This window comes from Alosa sapidissima, chromosome 1 (assembly GCF_018492685.1).
Source record: "Alosa sapidissima isolate fAloSap1 chromosome 1, fAloSap1.pri, whole genome shotgun sequence".
In the NCBI taxonomy this organism is placed as follows: Eukaryota; Metazoa; Chordata; class Actinopteri; order Clupeiformes; family Clupeidae; genus Alosa; species Alosa sapidissima.
Window position 1 is genome coordinate 44,549,539 of NC_055957.1, and position 23,278 is coordinate 44,572,816.

Consider the following 23,278-nt stretch of genomic DNA (forward strand, 5'->3'; position numbering starts at 1 on the left):
GCGTCTCGGGTGTGGCTTTGCTCTACCCCAGCCGAGTCCACTTTGAGAGTCAAATCTCCCGCTCTGCTGCAGGCCACCATGGCTCATCTCCAACACTTCCCTGCTCCATCAAAGCCAGCCAGACACAATCTACAGGCAACACAGCCACAAGTCCCTTTGTTTTCCTATTTAATTGTACAAACTGTCCATTTCAGTTAGCGATTGTGTGCCACAATACACTTTTATAATCTTCTGTATAACACCTGATAGATCTATCACCCTTATTAGGTCAAGTAATAAGCTAAAATTAAGTAGTTGTTCTTAATATCCACTGATAGCTCCTTCTATTGCACAGTGAATCTATTTAACAACTGTTGTCGGAGCCAAATCATGGCTTCTCACCTGTGAAGCCCACTGCTGGGAGGACAGGTACTTTCTCCGTTATTGCACTGGCCATCCACTCTGCCTGAGGCGAAACAGTCTGTCCCAAAAGAGCTAAGGGAGGAATGTGTTCTGCCCAAACCACACTAATGGAGTAATAAAACACACCCATCATCATGCAGTAGCCGTCTCCTGCCAGGCAAGGCCGGACTAATCATCCAGAGCATGTTGAAGAGCTCATTTGTTCCTCCTGGAGAAGCCAAAACCACCAGCGTTTCCAGGAGTCAGTTGGCACCTGTCAATCAACAACGTGTTTGCCATGCTGAGCAGTGGACTCCACAGGTGGTGCGGCGCTGATTAGGGCGTGGGTTCAGGCAATACAGACATTTCTGCCTGTGCGTGGGTGACAACTTTATTGGCTCCCCGGAGGTGCAGTGGGAGTGAATGGGGCGGCCTCCTCCTCCTCCTGACAGCCAGCCGGACGGTCCAGAAGCCGTCACAAGAGAATGAGCCGCAGAAGACAGGCTGAGGGTCTCCCCTGGGACCGACAACAAGGCTCACTCTTTAGGAGGGGAAAGGAAACAACCACAGAGTGGCAATCCACACTCAGACCCACATAGACAGTTTTTTAACACTCATACACAGTACACACATACAGTACTGACACACTTGCACACTAACACATACTTACACACAAACACATTGACACATACATAGAAACATACACCCACACACACACACACACACACACAGAGGAAGTGTCCTTGTTTTGTTGATGGACCGGTATCCACAGATTTTGTTTTGGTGGTGTGGTTCCCTTCACATGCTGTCTGTGGCTGGCGTCCCTGCTTTAGGCAGGTGAGTGTGACGGATGACAGAAATAGAGAGTGGCAGGGTCAGTCTGGTCTGGCCTCACCTCTCCCCACCTGCTTTGGGATTCAGCTCACCCATCGCATCCCCTGCCCGATCCCCGGCCTGATTATTTATACGCAAGCAGATGCAGTCCCCTCCACACCGGCTAGCACTCCACAGCTTTCTCTACAATTAGCTGTGTAGCTCATGAGAGATTCTCTCTCTCTCCCTCTCTCTCTCTCTTTCTCTCTCTCTCCCACTCACTTATTATTTAGCATTCTTCGGAACTCTGCACCCCTTTTGAGGGCGATGACTGCGGCCGGTGCTCTGTCAGAAGAAGTTTAAACAGCAGCCCCCAGATGAGATGCAGACTGCAGCCCACATCCCTGATCCTGAGAGCGTTTGAGCATTTGGGAGAGTGGTCCCACTGGTCCCCTGCATAGAGAAGAGAGCTAATGGTTTATGAATGCCCCACCCCACCCCACACACACACACACACACACACACACACACACACACACACACACACACACACACACACACACACACACACACACACACACACACACACACACACACACACACACACACACACACACACAACTCTCAAATCCCCTTGCCTGCCCCTCCTGCCATATCTGAATGCCAGCGTTCGCACAGGGACTTTATTAGGCCGATGAAAGGCATGCTATGTGATGATTGAATTTCAGCAGAAAAATCAAGCAACCTCCTTTGATGCATACACACTTGCACACACACACACACACACACACACACACACACACACCACACACACTTTCCCCAGCAACTCGCGCTCAACTCCTGCACCGTTCCCCGCCACCAACTCTGGCGGCGTTTGAAGACCTGTCTGAATTATTTAGCTGGCCCAGGGCTCCAGGGCCCCACTCCCCACCGGCTCTCTCTGCATGTGATGTTTAAGAAATTAGGGTGCGAAGCCTCGGCCTTCCTCCTCTCCCCTCGCACCTGCGGTACGGCTCCCTCCCTCCGGCTCCCGAGGTCTTCGTCAGTGATTTAGAGAAAGAGCCGTGGCCCTGTCATCCTCCACTAGTCATTATGTCCTGGCCTATTACTGTGGCATGAACACGCTCATTACTGTTGCATGACAACTCACATTTCATCGCTGGCTTTAAAATGCACTTTGTAGGTGGTGTGTGTGTGCATCTTGAGTTGCTCGTAGTCAGTGTTGGGATCTGTACCCCCAGAGCTAGTCGAAATGCTGAATATTCTTTTTTCCTTCATTCCCCCTCCTGGAATATTTATTAATTTGCTTTTAAAACGTAACGCGTATAGAAAATAGCTGAAACAAAGGAAAACAGAAAGGCATGCTGTCAATGAGGTCATGCTGCTGAAGCCAAGTTCAAACTCACTGTAATATGCGTCACTGCAGAGATGAGCAATGCCTCAACGATCCTGCACCTGTGTCCCTGTAAACTAACTGACCTTGTTCACACACACACACACACACACACACACACACACACATCTGGACGCATGGCGGCTCTGACAGCCTGTGAGAAAAATTACACTCCACCACCAGCCCTAAGCCCACCAATATAAGAGATCATAACTAGGGGATTTACAGTTATCCCAACCTCACAGACCTTTGCACTGACCCGGCTGAAAGGCCCAGCCTGGCCAACGTGTGTAACTGAGCTGTATGTTTGTTTGTGTGCGTGCGTGCGTGCGTGTGTGTGTGTGTGTGTGTGTGTGTGCATGTGTGTGTTTATTGAAGGGAATGGAGTTTGTAAATGTTTATTGAAGCTTTGGGGTACCACTCAACCCTGACCAAGAGTCTGAAGACGTCTGCCCTTTGCTAAGACCTGAGGCCTCTTGATCAGCACCAGAATCCCTGGCCTCGATCAGCTCACCACAGCGTGCCTCCACTCCAGTAACAGAGCAAGAACACCTCCAGTCTTTTAAGATGTTTTATGTGTTTAGACTCTCTGACAGCATAACAGTCCTCTGTATGTTACAGTAATAAAGCTTTCAATGGAAGCTAACCTGGATGGGCACATTGAATTTGTATTCTTTGCCTTTACCCCCCCCCCATAGGTTTGGGGGCATTTATATTGGCACCATGAGGTACAGCAGTGCCAACTGTCTCACCTCTCACTCAGTAGATAATTTAAAGCCTGGGTTAGTTTGTAAAGAGTGTATTCAGAGCTCCGTAACACTGCAGCTAATAGGGTCTTATACACCCTGCTAACCTTTCACAGCATCTCTTTTAATTGATGAGAGAAAAAAAGTGATGTGTGCTTTCACTTGGCTGCATTTCATTTAGTGGTATGCCGTGTTTAATATGAACACACACTCAGAATTCATGTCGTGTTTCCAGTGCGAGGAAAAGGCTGAGAGTAAAGGTAATTATTGTATCCCCTTATTATTATTCCAGTCTGATATCACCTGCGCAGCACAGATTGGAGTGAAATATTCTTTTGAAAAGGAGCTGCTGGACTTTCCGTGCCTGATAATTACGTTTTGCGGCCGAGCTGGTGTCGAAGCAGGACATCAAAAACATTGTTCCAGACAACACACTGGCTGCTTGCTAGTCTAGATAAGAGGCAATCTGGGCTCCTTGGGTGATGCGTTTGAGTCCTAATTGCTGTAGTGTGCTCAGGGGGGTGCTGCCACGCACTTTTGATAATCAGGATGGCACATTGTCAGAAGTTAGGAGAATAGGGGAGAGCGTCTGACTCCTGCCAGAATCTCTGCTCCACACAGACTCTGCATGATGGTGCACAACCACATTTTACTCGGTTTAATGAGGAATATCTGCAAACAAATGTCAGTGTAAGGTTCATGTGTTCAAGTTTATACAAAGTCACAGACTGCAGAGGTTACTGCATCCGAAGAAATCATTTATAAGTGCACTGCATACACATTCAGCTACAGATACAGTGGATGTGAATGAAGAGTCATGCCAAAAGCCAGCATTCTGCAAGAGCATTATATTGAATACAATAGTGCAATGTTATAGGATCACCGCACATTCTTGTTTTTTAATAGCATGATTTCATGGAGCATGTTTTTCCTAATTTCCATTGTTCTGTCTTAGAAACTCAACCCCATTATCATATTCAATTTATTTTCGTGTTGTTTGATTGCAGTTTTTTAATTGCCTTTATCAGTTTACCTGAGACTTATTATGCCTTTGTCTAACTGTCTAACGTTTAACTGATTCACAATGAAGGCTTTTGTTTAATGAATTGTGCATTTGAAATGAAAATAACATGGGCTTTCTAAAAACCTCTACATGACTGAGCACACATTGAGTATCGTCTGTCTGCGGTCTTCAATGATGCTGAAAAAAAGAAGTAAAAACAGTCTCTAATTCCTCTCCTCTAAAAGCAGAACAAGTGCTTAAGCCGAGGAGGAACCAATCATTTCTCAAGAACAGAGCTACAGGTGGCTAAATTGCTAAATTCATCATCAGCATTGCTGGCTTTTGTTTACGCGGACCATTAATTTTCATGGCTACGTGGAACAGAATACCAGCACTGATGACCGTCTGATTGCTGCCTGAAAGACACTGTTGGTGTTCAGGAACAAATCCATTAATCACTTCAAACAGCTGTGGGCTAATGCATGGCGAAGGATCTTGGGGTCCCTATCATCGTGTGGTGGTAATGTGTTTTCATTTGTCTTAGTGCAGGTGCTTCACCACATTGGTCCACTCAGCTATTGAAATATAAATGCAGCTATGCAAACATTCGCCGCTCGCTCCTTCATTCATTTATTTGTTGTAAATATTTCTCTATATGTACATTCATATTTGTATTTATTAGCAAAAGCTTTCATGGAATGAGATTGAATGAGTCCAGTATAAATATGACAGCACTATGTAGCCTACTCCTGAGTGTGACAGATTGGCACAAGTGCAATAGCCCTGGCTCCACACTCATGACATCAGGGTCTTATACACAGAAGTCTACAGTAATACTAAAATAAACATAATTCAGACAGGATTCAGACACACCAGCTTATAGCTAACTTGAGTGGCACTGAATTTCCATGGCAGGATTGTGTTTTTGTCTCTGTGCATGCATGGTTTTGATGGCAATACCCTCTTGGCTTATGCCATACACATTTTAATACGTTACCAATTAAATAACAATTGGCCATTAAGAAACACAAAGGGTGTAATTTGAATATAAATTATTTTGCCAATGTATTTTTACTGCATTAATATGCAAATCGATTAATAATAGGCCGCAATCACTTCACATGTAACAGTGTAATTTTTGTGACTAAGATGTTATTATTACCATGACAGGCTACAGTAATGTTTCTGAATATGGATTAGGTACATCAATGTTAAAACTGCTCTGTACAAGCATTCAAGCCACTTCTGCACTTAATGAAAGACAGAGTGATGAGAAAATCTTAATATTTCAGTTATTTGTTGATTCTTGTCCACTTTCCTGTCTCTATTCCCAAAGTTTTGTTTTATCATATTAATTCCTAGCTTTGCGTAGTATCATGCTTGTAAGAAATTTGCTTAAACTAAATGTCCTGTCAAGATATGTCATGGTGATGTAAAGTGGAATGAAATAAGAAACTGTTTCAGGTAAAAGAACAAATGTCAGGTGCTTTGTCATCTCACCTCCACTATAAGTTAAGCACCTTATCAGATCCTTTAAATGTTGCAATACAGGAGGACGTTTTAAATTCTTTTTTTGTTTTATTTCAGAACGATCCTTACCGCTTCACTTTTAGCACAGACCTCAGTAGCCAATGGACAGAAATATGACCTTAGCAAGTTTTATAGCTAATAAATGATCCTCCTCATCCTGATCTTTTATTTTCTCTTTTGAGAAGGGATGCATTCTGTCTGCGTGTGTCAAGGCCATTTGGATACGCTTCTGTCTTTGCCTCTCCGAGTCCAGGGATTATCAGCATTATGCCGATGTATGTAAAGAGGAGCCAGCCTGTGCCACTGCATATTGACAACACATTAACATTTAAAAGAGTTGACTGCTGGGTCCCCCACCCCCCACCCCACCCCACCCCATAAAGCAACACAATACACTGCAGGACACCTGAGCATTGTATTTGTGTACAGACAGTGCTTATTCACCGGTTACCGTGGACTGAAAATTGCATTGTCTTTTTTAACATGCATGCCTGTCAGGGTTTACGGATCGGCTGTCGTCCCTTTTGGAAGTGAGCTCCAGACTTGTTCGATGGAGCGGAGCGGAGAGAGATCTTTAACTACCGTAATAGGCATATGACAGAGTGACAAGGGGATGTAAAAAACGGCGGGATGCCACGGCAACTGTCAGAACAGACCACCCGGTTGTTTCAGACCGCCTGCACGTCTCTCCGATGCATCAATCAATGTGTGTGACTGCGACAGCTGAACAGGACATGGTGTGCAGTGAGGTTAAAATAGACATGCATGGACGTAGAGGGTGGAGGGTAGGAAGTGGATCTCTCAACCCAATTGAACACCTCTAGGATGAACTAACAGAGATTGCAAGTCAGGCCTTCTTTTCTAACATTAGTTCCTGGCCTCTTCTAGGTGAATGGGCAAAGAATCCCACGGACTCATTCACTCCAAAATGTTGTGCAAAGCCTCCCCAGAAGTGTGGAACTGTTATAGCTATCCAATGCTTATAGATTTAGATTTAGAATGGGATGTCATAAAACTTGCTGTAAGTGTAATACTTTTGTTCATATAGGCTAATGTAGTTTAGCGTAACATGGCTGCTTCACTACAGACACGACATATCAAAATGGAGGTAGTCACGACATATCAAAATGGAGGTAGTCAGGAAATTATGGTTTTCAGGAACGTGTCCTCACACTCATTTTATATCAAATTCCAGTCTGCTGTTTTTTTTTGTTTTTTTTTGCCCCCTCCTTCGTAATGGCTGGTGGAAAGCCTCACTGCATACGCTGCTTTAAATATGACAGCCTTATTTTGAGGACAGTAGCAAGACATTCTTGCAACAAGCGTGGAGGAGAGTCGAGTGGAACAGAGGACTAAAATCGCAGGCTAGCTGGGGAGAGAAAGAGAGGGAGGAAAAGGGAAAAAAATCTCCCGCATCTGGATGCATCTGATAAGGCCATGTCTCAGCGCATTCAGTTGATGCGCCAGGGAAGATGGATGAGGTGTGCAAATATGGTAATACTCATCCTGTTCCTGTAATGGAAACCAAAATGATAACGGGCCGCAGCAAAGCCGGGCTGAGGCTGCAGGAAGGTGAGCACGCCCCTGGAGGACTGTTGTGTTCGCGCCGCTATCGGCGCCAGCAGCCACTGCCGAGGCCCATGGGTTGCCATCTGCGCTCTCAGTCCTACCTCCCCATCCAGTCACGCCGCTACACACAACAAATGGACAAGTGTAAACAGCTAACCGTGCGTGTTGAGCTAATTCTGTGGTATGTGCCCAGAGTCCAGACCAATCTGTGTATATATATATATATATATATATATATATCTATAGATATGAATCTATATCGGTATCCCCACAGAGCCATATATGCATCAGCAGAAAACCATTGAGGGATCTGGTCCTGGTCATATGGGTAGCTGTTAGTATTTGCTATGGATGTGAAACAATCAAAACCAATCCTACACTATGTGCTAACGTCAAGCGAGTGTCTGACAATCGAGGAGCATTGAACTTTCTCAATCCTTTAAACGTTGTGTCATGTCTCGTTCAGTATACCATTTTACAAGTGACAAAAGGAAATTGAAATAAGACGTCTGAGAGTTCTGCTCAAAACAGCACATTGCACATGTGTCACATTGTGTTATCGTGCGTTCCCGATGTCCACTGCGACAACCCGTAACTTGTGAATTCCTCGTAAGAAGCGTTCCGATTTGCGTTTACCTTCATCCTAACACATGAGTCAGAGAGCATGGTATTCACCTCGAGTAACGTGCATTGTCCAGTGTTTTTAGCAACACAGCAACATTGCTAGCCACTTTTACCAACACCAACTGATAAACAACACATTCCACGATGGTCCACAAACAACAAGACAACATAACACATACCTTTGAGGCATTGGAATGTGTATGAGTTATTGAAATGGACGTTCACATTTGCTAAGCAGTAAAAAGAAGAGCAAAATAGCACAGCTAACACAAACACAGGGCGCAGCCATCTTTATTTTCAAGTCGTAAGAACTCTCTGCCGAATTTGGGGGTTCTTTTTTGTACGAGATCACTTCTCGTCAGACAACTTGAAATGGGTGTGTCGTTGCGTAATTTTGCGTAACTTCCGGGTTTTGGGACCACTTACTACTAGTAAGATGACAACTGGAACACACGATTAGGACATCCAAACAGAGTGCCTAATGCTGCTTTCGAGATGTCTTGTAAATCATCGTACACTCACCCGTACAACATGTACCAATGAGTGGCTTTAGGAACGCCTTTCTCTCGAGCCACGAGGGGCATTAGCAGGAGGCTAGTCATTGTTATTGTTTTGTGCTACATGTAGCCTCTAGCTAAACGGCTGGAAAACAAATTGTTACATTGTATTGCAGGCACAGCAAGACCGTGCAATGCATGAATTGGTGACCGGATTGAAGCAGCAATGTAATCTAGTGTGTAAGAGCATTACATCAACTTTAACATGACCAACACAGTACATGCAAAAAAAATACATGTCGTCTCATCTCAACTATGGGCGCAGCCATGTTTGTTGTAAGGTCGTACGTCCACCTTGGGGTACCCTCAAGTACTCCGAGGTAAAGTGGGCGTGCCTGCCCAAAATGCCGCAAGAAAGCTGGGTAATTTACACTTTCCAACTCGGGCGGCGGATTTACGAGACATTTACGAGACATCTCAAAAGCACGGTAAGTCCCAACCTTCTACTGCAGTGTTTCTCAAACTTTTTCAGACCAAGGACCACTTAACCAATAAAAAATAACCTCACGGATCACCTAATTAAAAAAAAAACAACAGTAGACCTACTTCAACAGTTTATTACACAATAGGCCTACTCACTGAACAACCTTGCTTAGGGGAGAGTGGGGTGAGTTGTGCCAGTTTTTACTTAAAGTGACTTTAAAGGGAGGCCATGATACTAATTCTTCCAACTACAATATGAACATATATTTCAGGATGTGGTGCATCTCTGGGAACAATCACTTCCAATCTGAAATATAGTATTTAAGAGATATAGCTTTCTGAAAAAAAAGTGGTCTTGTGGCACAACTTGCCCCCGGTGCGGGCTAAGTTGTGCCTTTGAAGAGAATGCATTGGGGTTAATTGTGCCATCGATTATTGAAGTAAAACAGTATATTTTGATCTCAGACACTGTAATGCTTTATAAAAGCTAGACAAATTCAATACAAAATTACTAATTTAAGGTTTATTTACAACATATTTATTTATTTATTTACAACATTTTAGGTTATTTTACAACATCAAAGGCCAATTTTCTACAAGCCTATTGCACCACACGAGCACATCAAAGGTCATTTGCCATTGTCACACCAGTTTCATTTATGTTGTAGATCTTGTGTGGAGGGAAGTCATACCTGAAATGAGATTAAAGTTTTGTTGATCAGAGAAGTTTACAGCAGATTTAGGTGGTTGGATGTGGTTGTGTAGATGTCAACTCTGCCACTGCTACTACCTAGAGATGATGTTCACCCTCTCCTTCCCAGGCTTCCTGGTCAGTGTGTGTGTGTGTGTGAAGTTCACAGCATTTCATGGACTTAGACCGTGAAACATTACTGCTAGTGCCTTTATATGTTCTGCCAGCTCCTTCTCCATACAGTATGCCCTGCCTGTCTTCCTCTTATAACTCTGTGGCATGATGGTACATTTCTATTTTTGGTCTAAAATAAAGAATGTCACATAGTTTTAGTAATAAAATGTAAGAATAAAATGCACAATTACAATAAAATAATATGTTTAAAACATTATTTATAAGTGGGGGTGAGTATAAGTGGAGGTGCCACTGGCACAACTTAACCCAGGGCCTTTGGCACAAATCACCCCAACCCCACCATTTTGGAAAAAATGCATCATCCATCAGATTTGAGCTAACATCATGCTACCTGTATAGACTCATAATGTAGCTTACCAAAGCACTAAAACATGTGTGAAATGTTTCAAACTTGTCTATAACTGTTTTGACACAACAATCAAAAAAACATGATCATAGAAATTTTACTTTGAAAGGCAAAAAACAGTTCTTTTAACTTAAATGTGCTTACCTCTCATGCAATGAGGTTCTCTGCAGGATGATTGAAATGGCTGAGTCTTCAAAAATGTGTGGCCACATGACCAATTTCTTCTATAGTTTCCTAGAAATAGGGGGTGGCACAACTTCTCCACTGGCACCAATCACCCCACTCTCCCCTATTGTCTTTGCACCTTGCTTATTTTGTTAGAGGATTCATATGACTTAAAGGAGATTTCCAAAAATAATTCAGTGGAAATGCATGGATTCAGTTGCTTCCAGGAGCGGCAACTGGAATCCATGCATTTCCACAGAATTATTTTTGGAGTCTGATCCCTTATCATACCTGTTCATTCGTACTCGTCGCTCGACTTATCGTAAGATGGCGTCAAACGGTAAAATTCCTTAAGGTACTGTCTGTATAAATCGTCTTGTAAATAAACTACCAGTGCTTTTTCAAAGTTCTCAATGTCTCGATTTAAATGTCAAGGCCCTCGGAAGTCTACCAATGAAGTATGAAGCTACTTTAAGCCTTGTAAATGGTGTAAAACAGTGATTTATTTGCATGGCTAGGCCGATGCCCGAGGCACCGCAACGAAAAACTGTTGGTTGCAGAACTGTTTGGATTTGCATACAAGTTGGTTCAATATTGCAAACAACTCATCTATATTATATTTTACCACGTCTGCTCGCAGACCACTGTTCTCAAACCACAAAGACTCAGAGGTGGTTCCAGGTCCTACCAAATTAGAGATAAATAACAGCACCAATATGCTTCTGATCAAAACAATGCACAAAATAGACATCACTTGCACAGGGAAATATTATTGGCTAAATCATGTTCTTTGTGTTTTGTTAGACAGTCGTAAATGAGGCTTTCCATTTCCATGACAAAGGATTATTAGCTTTTCCTATTCACAAGAGTATGTCTGCTTTGTCTTTGCTCACCATTTATGGATCTAATTATGGATCTAATCATTTTTTATTTTTGTTTACAAGTTTCATGAGTATTAATTAGATTATTTTATTTGGCTGTTTTCTCTTTTCACCAGAAATGCCATTCGAATAGTTTGTAACTCATTATTCAGACTTACGCTTTTCAGTACTCAGTTGTAAATGTTTGGGGAATTTTTTATGGACTCAGATGATCTGAGAGAAAGATGGCTTGTAGCATATTAATTAAATCTCAGAAATGCCTAAATGCCTACACCCATTTTTGTCAGAACAGGGGCCGGTTGCACAAAACACTCCGTTTTTTTCCTCAACTATGAGCCTAAAGGCTTAATTTCTCCTTAGGTAAGGGAATTGTTTAAGGGTGTTGCACAGAATACCTCAAATGGTTTCCTTAGTTAGGAAAAACGTTAAAGGACTTACTGCAATTGAAAGAGATTTTACAGCAGGAACATTCTAGTTTCCACCGATATTGTTATTTGTGCTTGCTTTTCTGAAGGTGCAGATTTTAGTCAAATATGTGACTGTCCAAAATTAAATCAGGCTGTGTGCTCATATTGTTTATAAATTAGCAAATAGCAAATACAAATCTGAGTACATTGTTAGTTTGTGCAACCGATTTTATTTTAGGAAACCTTAAATCTAAATGAAAGAAAAATCTTATCTCAAGGTGTTTTGTGCACTCGGCCCCAGACCCTCTAAAACCAGATGGCACATGATGACAGACTGGAGTCTAGAGCCATCAACTGGACTGATCCGGAATCAGTGCATGTTATCTTTTATGATTTTTAATATTATGCGAAACCAAACCTCAAAGATATAGTCCATGGTGTAGAGTTCTTTATATTTCAGATTAAATGCCAATTCTTGAATTTCCCCTTGAGGATCAATAAAGTGTCTATCTATCTATCTATCTATCTCTTGCATTAGAACTGTGGACTGGACTGCACATTTCAGCTCTCCTCCCATGCATTTATGTTCCTGCATTGTCATAGTTTAACTTTTTTATGTTTTAACTTGATTAGTTTTTGTTTATAAAACTTCCAACAGAGTAGAATGGCCTTTTGAGATTTGTGTTCTGTTACTTGTCTCCTTTTTGTTTACTTTTACTTTGCACAACCCCCAAAAGATCAAACAAAACAACAAATTAAAAACACAGGCAAGAAGCTAAGTCGCAGGACCAAAGAAAACAACAAACTGAAAAAGCCATTTGATCAGAAAGCATCTGTATTTTTTACTTACGCCTCCTGTAATGCAGCTACATCTAAACAATATTAATTGCATTTCTCCTTCTGCGGTGCAAACTGTGAAATTACAACAACAAAAAAATTAATGTTTTGTCATTTTAGACACATGGCTCTGTGTAGTCAGTGGAACATACAAAATACAAGCCCCCTTTTTTTATAAACAGCAAACAATTAAAGGCTTGGCGATCTTACAAGAGGCCCTCCTTTGAATTATGTACTCACAGTAAACAAACAGGCCTCCTCCGGAGCCGATTCTGATGCGAAGCAAAGCAAGACGCCACTTTCACTGGCTTTATCCCCTCTGACGATCAGGAGGGGTTTGCAACAGGAGATCACATCTGAGGAGAGAACCAGATGTTCCTTTGTTCTCCTGCTATGCTTTTCCTTCTTGTTCTCTAATACAAATCGGATCTGCGGCTGCTCAGAGCAATCCTCCTGTCTTAGTCATCGGCCCAGTGTCAAAATAGATTATCAAGTGTTGCCACTATACAGGATGAATCTGTGTTGTTTTGTGTGTGTGTATGTGAGTATGAGTGTATGCAAAGGTTGGGAGGGGGTTACCCATAGTCAAAGAGACATAATGAAGATCGACCTTTAAATCTTTGTCTGACTTTACATGTTAGGTGAAGTGAGTTTGAGGCACAGTCCCACAGGTTGGGCATGCCATATTCACAGTGGTCACAGCGGCTAGGAATCCTACTGTGTTGAGCTGAGGGCGGCGTATCTAATGAGCACAGATCCAAATGACGCTGGGAGTAACTGGATCGGCTTGTGGACCACAGACACTGACATCATGGTGGTGTGCAGACACTGAACCCTATGGGGAGATGCTGTGACATCCTTCTACAACAAATGCCTTCATAACTTTAGTTCAGTTTCCCATTACTTCATCTGTGTACATAGTTCCTGATAAAAATTGATTGTAATGCAGCATGAATTCTAACTCCCTTAAAAGCATCCTGCAATTGGAGGGCAAATGAAAGCTTCTCCACTAGGTCATCTCCTGAGCCTTATTCCCACAGTTCATTGACTGACAAGTACATATTATGGCTAGTGCACTGTGTAGCCTGGCAGCCAGTGATTAATAGATCAAAAAGGGAGAAAGAGTTTTGTGGTACAAATATATTATTTTATAATCAAAAACACTTCTGATAGATAAAGTACAAATGTATATACAGTATACTGAAATGAAGTGTGAAGGGCTCAGGTTGAAATTTGAAATGATATTTGGGGGCAGCCGTGGCCTAGCGCTTCGGACTTGTAACCGGAGGGTTGCCGGTTCGAACCCCGACCAGTAGGCACGGCTGAAGTGCCCTTGAGCAAGGCACCTAACCCCTCACTGCTCCCCGAGCGCCGCTGTTGTTGCAGGCAGCTCACTGCGCCGGGATTAGTGTGTGCTTCACCTCACTGTGTGTTCACTAATTCACGGATTGGGATAAATGCAGAGACCAAGTATATACTTATAATTATACGGAGTTTAAAAATGTACTGTTTGAAGTAAAACCAAGATGAACTCGCACACCAAACACAGCCAATGCAATTATGCATCCTTAATGTAATAAAGAAAACCGTAAAAATGTACTTCCAAGTGCAAAGTACAAAGTGCAAACATTTACAAAAAAAAATACACACCCTTATATTGTGTTTCTTGATTCGATTACAGTGACTCTACAAGTTGGGGTATAAAGGGCCATGTTTTCCTGATACATTCATGTATAACAAACGTTGTTGCTTTATGTAGCTAACACAGAGAAGGCAGACACTTTAACCAGTGGATGGATGTAGATGAGTGTTCAATGCTTCTAGCATTCCAGCTAGCTACAAATGTAGCACATACCAAAGATTATGGCAAAAAACCTATATGTACTGGCATCACAGAATGTCCTAATTCAGCTATCCAGCAAGCTAAACAACTCCACACAATAAGTCCCGGAAACCGAGGGTGAAGATGACTCTTTATATGGAAATTTGTGAAACTGAGATACAGATACATACACCAGTAAATATATGGCAATATGGATCTTACAAATAAGCTTTTTGCTCAGGTGCAATCAATATAAAAGCTATCGGAAACTAGCAGGACAGAAAACTGGCTAGCTATAACTCTAGCTGGAAATCATAATGCTATTCTTAATCTAATTTGTCTTGGGCACAAACATCATAACTTAATCTCATCTTCACTAACATTTACTTACAGAGAATGCCTTCAAACAGCTACACAAGAGGAGCACAACATCAAACTTCCATGCTGCTTTTGCTGTCTATCTTTCTTCTTCTTTCTCAGACGTCCTGCAGCTTCAGTGCAGAGTGTAAACAATAGACAAAATAAAAGTTCCTACATACTTTAACATGCTGGCAGAGGCCAGAACACTAGTTATCTGAAAATGTATTGTTAAATCTAAGGCTATGTATCATCATGCAGTTATCTCAAGGTTAGAGACACGTTTTATGTTCTTAACTTTCTTAGAATTCTATTCCCCTTTTATTCAGTAACCAAGTCAAAAGGATTTAATCCTTCTCTTTTCTTTCATGCATGCACATCATAGATTTTAAACTGTATATCCATACATTTGTTTTAGCTCTATTGAAAGGCAAACACAGTGACAAGTTAACAGCCGTACTGATGCAATGCAAAGAGCAATGGCATTCCGTATTCCATGATGGAGCTCTTAATGTGTTGTTCGAAGGGCTGCCTCCAATACAAGGCCTCAAATAATGCACCATGGAAATCTCAGTGAAATTATTCCGTCTCTACCTATTGTCATAAGATCTCGACTCAAAGGCTCCACAAGCCCTAATGGTGACAGGTCTTCAAATACCTGGTTTCATATGCATGGCAATTTCACCAAAATGACACCCTTATTTTAAGCCTGACAGAGATGTGGTAAAGAAATGGAAACAGGGCCCTGTAGAGAAATTTGGCATGACACATACAGGAGCACAATAGACACAATTACATTTTCCAGTCTTTCAGTCCACACAGAGAGAAAGAAGGGTGAACAGACATGTGTCAAAAGTGTGGAGCCGGAGGGTTGGTGGGGTGTGTGTGTGTGGGGCGGAGGCATGGACGTCCCTGGCCCCCATTCTCTAAGAGGGCCCTCTGCTCACTGTAAAGATGATTTTAGAGGTCCTGAAAAAAACTGTATGAGAAGTGAAAGATTAATTCTGTGAGTGATTATGGATAGATTAATATATTTTATACAGCTATATGAAACTGCCTCAGTAGAAAGCAAAAACACTCAGCATTTTATTTCTATGAAATGTCTGCCTGTATTCATCAGCATGCTGTAAACAACTTGTTTAATTCATATGAGTGTCTCTCCGATGACTCATCCTCTGCACAGGTGTAACCTGACACCTCTGAGTCCATGTAACATACTCATTGCTTAAATGCCCACTGTGCATGTTATTTTGAAGATATGGAAAATTTCTCACTTTCAATGTATAATATGTTGTTAATATCCTATTTTCAATCAAATGTTCTTACATTATCTAGAAATCATTGCATTCTTATTTTTTTGGTTGGAAGTTTTTACCGAAAGATGATTCTACTCATCGATGTCTTTGCGATGGTTCTGTCCAGTAGGCTATGTCACTTCTGATGACTTTCCACTGAATGTTCCAGAAGCCCTCAATTATTACCTCTAAAGTGCCACAAAACATAGCAGTTGGGCAGAAGTTACAGATTAGGAAGTAAACCATATTAGGGAGTAGTGTAAATTATATGCAGTGCTTATGCCCAAGGTCATGAGCTAGAATGCTCAGAGAACATTGATAGTTCTCTTCATCAAATCAGGTAACACTAGTTGACTAGTTTTAGAGGAAAGGGCCTACAGATGCTTTAGTCAAGGTGGATCTTGCTTTCTTGCTTCTTGCTTTCTGATGTCTAGATATTGAATATACTTAGTCCATTTGCATTCTCTTGGAACTAAGTGGGGTTTTCACTCACTGAGACTGAAAGGAGAATGTTTTGCCTGACAGCTGGGATGGTCTTGCTTCTTTAAAATCACATTAGGGTACTCTGACAAGATGTTTGCCTGAAAGAGGCTGATGCCAATTTCAAACATCAACACACATCTATGCAAAATACGATAGCCTATAGAAGCTTACTCTTTGCTTTGGGGTTGTTGGCGATTTGACAGGCTTATTTTTCATGCCACTTAAAGACATGTTAATCTCTCAAAGTACGAAAGTCATTCAAAGCAGGAAATCAGTAGGAAATATGTGCTTGCTTTTATTGAAAGGCTGTTTAGATCCTCAGCACGGATCCTATCCTTATCTCATAATTACGAGATAATTATCTCGTAATTATGAGATAACCTGAATTTTTTTTTTTTTTTTTTTTTTGTGATGTGAATGCAATGCGCCACCGTAGAATATTGCCTTCTTGTAATTTAATATTATATCACATATATATACACACACACACACACACAAAGAGAGAGAGAGAGAGAGAGATCTGTAACAGCATTCAGTATTTTCAGCAGCAAACAGCAATTTCACCGCTCTTGAATTCATTACTCATCAAGGTGGCAGGCACTCTTTTGTTGCACTTGACGCCTGCTGATGCCACGTGCTCCTCTCCCCATCAGTGCCACCCACGTGCCACCGCCGCCCTAAGACATGACCCACTTGTCATTAGCGGAGGCAGCCGAGAAGTGTGAGTGCCCCTGAAGCCAAGCACCTAGCCCACCACCGAAGGTTTCTTTTTTTATATAAAGAAAAAAAACATGTGCAGCCTGTGTTCTCTCCTCAACAGTGATTAATGTTTGAACGGACTTGGACGGCTGCAGCTGTGATGCCATTTTTGTTTTGTGGCCATGTTCTCACCTTGAGATTCTTGAGATTACTGCTGAACGGAAGTTTTAGTGGGGTTTAGCAAACAAGGCATAACCGTTAGTGTGCAGCATGTAGCAGGCAAGACTGACAGGCGTCTAACTGATTGGGAAGGGGACATTCATCTTGGGCACTTACTAAGCTGTATACATAAAGAGGCAGCTATCATAGAGAGTGGATTCTGCAGACACACACACCCCATTAGATGCACTCTGTGGTTCACAGATGATGGAGGTAACTCTTTTATTTTTTCTCTCTTTCTCTCTTTCCCCAGTAGGATGGAACAATCAACAATGATTATAAGATACATAGTGCAAGACACGATTTCATTGAGACAGTGAGGTCATTTCTGTGAGGAATTATTAATGTACAGGAATCAATAATGTACAACAAACAGACACTTCAGCTGAGGTCATGGTGTATGTTTAGCAAGAGTAAATAGTTGTTTTTGCCAAGTCAAAGATCCAGTCGATGGCCTCTGCTGGTTGAAAGTGAAACTACCATTCAGTCAATGCAATGGCTGCCAAAATGTGACATCATCCAGTGATTCTTTGATGTGACTGGCCACCACAGGTAAAAAGATTCCTGGATAACACTCTGAATGGCAATTATTATCCCAGGTAATCTTTCCGTTATCTCATTTCTGTGCAAAAAGTCAACAATGTAGACAGGGTCTGAATGGGATATCACATTATATTTCCTTCAGATACTTCAGACCTTCCAGGAAAAAAAAAAAAACATCCCTTAGCACAACCCTTTACAGAGCTCCGCTCTAGAATCTGTGCATGACCACTACAGATTAGGTTACCATGGTGCCTGCAGTGACCTCAACAAACATGTCATTTTCACTGTTTTCACTGGAATCAAACCTTTATCATCTCCATGAGCAACCATGCACAGTCTAATTATGACCTTTTGTGTCCCTACTACACACGTAGGTGATGAATAAGAGTGCTGAAGGAAGGATGTGGGGGTCCCTTTTACTGTTGAGTGAGTACGAGTCATATTAGAGCAATGCTATCATTCAAGAAACCAGGCTTTCTTTTTTAATGCAGTATAGTAGGGCTCAACACCATTGGCTGCAAACAGTAGTCATTAAGGGAGATCTGCGCTCCTAAGTATATCCTTTCATAAAGCCATAATGAAATAAAATTTCCTCTGCCATTCACCTAAACTCACTCCCTCACTGGCTGAGAGAGATGACACTGACTCTCATAGGTGAAGTGAGCTCTGGAGGTGCAAGGCCATCCTGATGGAAGAGTTATTTGTGTAAGGGAGACCAGCAGGAGGAGGAGGAGGAGGAGGAGGAGGAGGAGGAGGAGAGAGTCATGTCTACCTAATAGTGTTTTAGGGGGCGCATCGGTTGCCATGCCACAGGAGCAGCGGTAGCAGCCATTAGCGCTTTGCATGGCCTTGACTAATTGTGATACCACAGCTTATGTACTGTTCAGCTGGTGTGCTGTACAGGAGATCAGAGAAAATGTGCATGAGGGAGAAAGCAGGAGAGAGAGAGAGAGAGAGAGAAAGAGAGAGAGGGAGGAGATGGCACAAACCGAAGAAGAGAGAGGTAGCAGAGAGTGCTGTCTGAATGCACAGAGAGCCTCGGTTGAATAATATTCTTATTCTTTTTCCATGCTTTTTCCATCTTTTCCATGCTCTCCCAACCATAAATCTTTTTGTGGATATGTGAGGCTTTGTGTGTTTGTGAGTGTGATTGTAAATGTGTGTGTGTTTGTTTGTTTGTTTGTTTGAGAGAGTGTGTGTAAGGGCTCATGATTGTGAATGTTTGTGTGTGTGTGTGTGCATGACGGTGTGTGTGTACAGTATGTATGTATGTCTGTGCGTGAGTGTGCATGATTGTGAATGTCTGTGTGTGTGTGTGTGTGTGTGGATGTGGGTTTGTGTGTGTGTGTGTGTATGTGTGTGTGTGTGTGGAGTGTGAAATACATCACACTGAATTCTTGTCAAGCCTTTTTCGCTCTGATTACATGATTCCTGAGAGACACAATACACAGCAAACAAAAGCATGAGGCTTTTCATATAGAAAATGGGCATCTGCCCATACAACACATACACACATCAAACACGTGCACACATCACAGGAAATGTTATGCTCTCACTAGCATTTATTTTCACTCCCTCCCTCCTTCTTTCTCTCTCTCCATCTATCCTTTGCTGATCTTTTGTTTGTTTGCCCCCCCCCCCCCCCCCCGTTTCACTCTGATTACATGCCTGTCAACACCTGCCACATTTGTATGACAGGGATTCATTAAGTATAGAGACAAATTTGCCTTTAACTTATTAACAGGCCACTCCAGAGTCTGTTTGGGTAGCATGGAGGTTTTCATTCAAATGAGCAAAAAGACCTTAACAGATAGATAGATAGATAGATAGATAGATAGATAGATACTTTATTGATCCCCAGGGGAAATTCAAGAATATGCACAGAGATGACAGCACAGCAGGAACGAAATGTATTTACACCAGAAATAAAACAATATTTTGATTCAACAGTAAATTGATGTTATGTTGTTCTCAAGCAATAAGACATTTACAGATTAAAAAAAAAAGATTGGATTACAGGTTTTCTGCTTACATACTGTATAATGTCATTGCAAGCTCTAGGAATGCAATGCACTAATAATTAGAAGGGAAAAATAGCAGAGGCTTTGCAGGTGGGAAAAATACCTAAAACTGCCCTTCCGCTTTTATACCAATGTGAAATGAGTTAGTAATGTGCAAAATTTAAAAAAAGACTCAGACTTGATTGTGATCTCCTACCCTTCAGGTCTAACCGGAGTCGACAAGAGGCAGCGGGATCAAGATCAATTACGATCCCCGGCTCAGCCATGAGAAGTACAGTAGATTGCGGATGACCGGCCTCCTTCTGCTCCAGCAGGGCAGAGCTGATGTAAGACAAGCGGCCTCCCCTTCGCGCCTGGCACACCGGTGCCTCTCACACATCCACGAGCCCTCTCACCTGGGTCATGAACTATTCATGGTAATAGGGGCAGCGGTACATGACAACCTACTCAGGAGTCAGGCAAGAGGAGTCCAAGTCTGTCAGCGGAAATGTATGAAGCAAGACTTTATTACACACTTTCACTGGCGCGCACAGCATGTCTTTGAGCCTCACACACTCCATATGGAAGTGTAGGGTAAATGTTCTTTCGGAGATAATGGATAATTTAAGTGTTATACACTTTATTTTTGCTCTAAAAAAGTAATGTTTTGTCAATGGCTGCTCACTTGAGCGGACACATTACGTGCCTATACTTTTGATTTCTGCCTCCACACTGCCCATCCCACCCTCTCCTTCTCCGGCGCAGAAGACTTTAGCGAGCTGTGATAGGCCTTTAATCCTGAACTTGGACTGCCATTAGAGAAGCATGAATGAGTCCATGGTGGAAGGCTTAGTCCTTGTGAGATATGGTGATACCCTATGCTTAATTTGCTCCATTAATAATTTGAAGGGTTTGGTCTATGCCTGTAAGAGTTTATGTAAATTGTGACTTGCAGGAGTCAGACGGCATGAATCTTGTATATCGCACCATTTGCCTTATTAAGAGGTGCAGGTGCTTAATGAGCTTGTTGTAGCTGAACCTGTCAATATTTTATGCTGTTCATTGCTCACAGCAGATCCTCATTACTCTGGTGTAACCTGAACACTTAAATGTACCGGTATGTGTTTTTTATCTTCCAATGCACAGATCAGAGTTAATAAGGAAACCAGGCACTCTCGCTTCTTTCAAGTGAATTCTATAAAGTATAGAATTTCTACATAATAAATTCACAAATAAGCACAAAGTGTGCATTTGATTATGTACTGTACAATATGAATGTATGTATGTATGTATCTGTGGCATGGTATACAGTAGTGTCTCTCTGTAGCCATTTCCAGTCAGTCAGCACCAGCAGTGCAGGTGCAACGGTGTGTGTATACGGTGGCTGTTCAGCTTAGCGTTGGCAGCCCCTGTTTACCAGGCGAGACTCACACCTACACAACGCTAATGGAGCATGGAAGAGGATGCTATGAATATTCATGTGCCTGGGCTGGCGGACAGCTTCAAAAAGCTGCACTGCAGAACAATAAAGACACAACAAATACTATCACACTGCAGTAAGTGGGTGCGGAGCCAGGCGCCGGATGCAAATGGCTGTGGGAGGGGAGAGTGAGAGAGAGAGAGAGAGAGAGAGAGAGAGAGAGAGAGAGAGAGAGAGAGAGAGCTTTGTAGTGTTTGCCCATGGAGTTCTCAAAGCAGGTTTGGAATAGGGGCTGAGGGGCTGTTCACAGGCTTGGGGATGTGCAGTATGGGCAGGCATGAGAGGAGGGTTTCTTTTTCATTTCAAGTGCAAAAAAATAAAAAGACAGATATACTGTGTCAGCAAATACAGATGCATAAGTGTATATACAGGTACCTATATAGCATACATACATTTATGCATCCATGCTTGCACATACAAAGTCATATGTGCACACATTTGCTTGTCATCTCCAAGTCACCCTCAGGACTTGTTATGATGATGTCTCTGTGACATCAAACTAAAAGTCATGTCCAAAGAAGCCCTCAGGGGGGCAGCCAAAGTGGGTGGACTTTTGCTTTCCCCACCACACCACAGCTCACTTTATTTTCCCACCCGCAGGTCATGTTCTCCAGTAGCAGCTAACTCTGTGTGGCCATATTGGGACCAGATCTGTGGCTAACCCACTTTAAATCTGGTAAATGTCTCCACCCCACCATCACCAATCTCTCTGCACACAGGTGCCACAAATGTTCACAGTCACCTTTCAAAGACCATAAATGACATCATATGCCTCTTCTATTGCTGTAGAACAGACCAAATGAATGACTTCAATACTATAGTTGCAGTTGAATGTGCAAATAAAGGCACTTAAAGAGCATGCACACAAACACATACAGTATGCATACTGCATAAACACATTATACAATTATATAATGAGTTAAGTTAATCAATTAATATATTAATAACCTAATGAACCAAGGCATTGTGATAGTTGGAACTTGTACTCGCTGCCATGTTGACATTATCCTGAATATATGGCGTTTCGCTGTGACACACACAAACATGTGTGAGCAGTACATACATTTACACTACATGCATGTTTCCTGAAGCGGAACACACTTAATGAAGCCGTCTCCCCTGCTTAGATAACTGCTTGTTGATGATGTGGGCTCGAGTTTGTTGAGTGTCTTCAGTCTCTATCTCGACAGGTGGCAATGGCTCCTGAAGCTGTAGCCTGCCAGTTCCGAGAGCCACCACCCTGGGTGCTGCCTGGGACTGTTTGTATGGGCAGCGTGCCTCAGCTCTACACAGTGTGGCTGCCTCTCTCTGCCCTCCATTACAGAAGAGGGTTTCAAGAGCCTTAGTACAGATTGCTATCATTTTTATATCTAATGCATTTAAAGAAGGCCTGCATCAGAACCTCTTGAGTCATAACAGCCCACCACCCTGATCAAATCCATCTGTTGCACACAAATGTTCAGACAAACACACAAACACACACACACACACATGCACGCGCACGCGCGCACACACACTAATGTAGCTAATGTAGCTAATGTTGGTACTTGGAAATGGTTGATTCTGAATGAAATATGCATATAAGCATAACAGACATAAATATGCATAAAAGCATAACAGACATAAAAAGCTGATTTTATACCACAATCACTCCTGTGTGTAAATGGTGCATGATATTGGCCAGTCCTAAATGATCATGTTTAGACATATAATTAATCATTAGAAAACCTTTCTGCAATTACATGTAAGCATGCTAAGCAGTGTTGGGCTATGTAATCAGATCTGTTTTTTGGGGGGGTCACTTGATATGTAGCTGTTG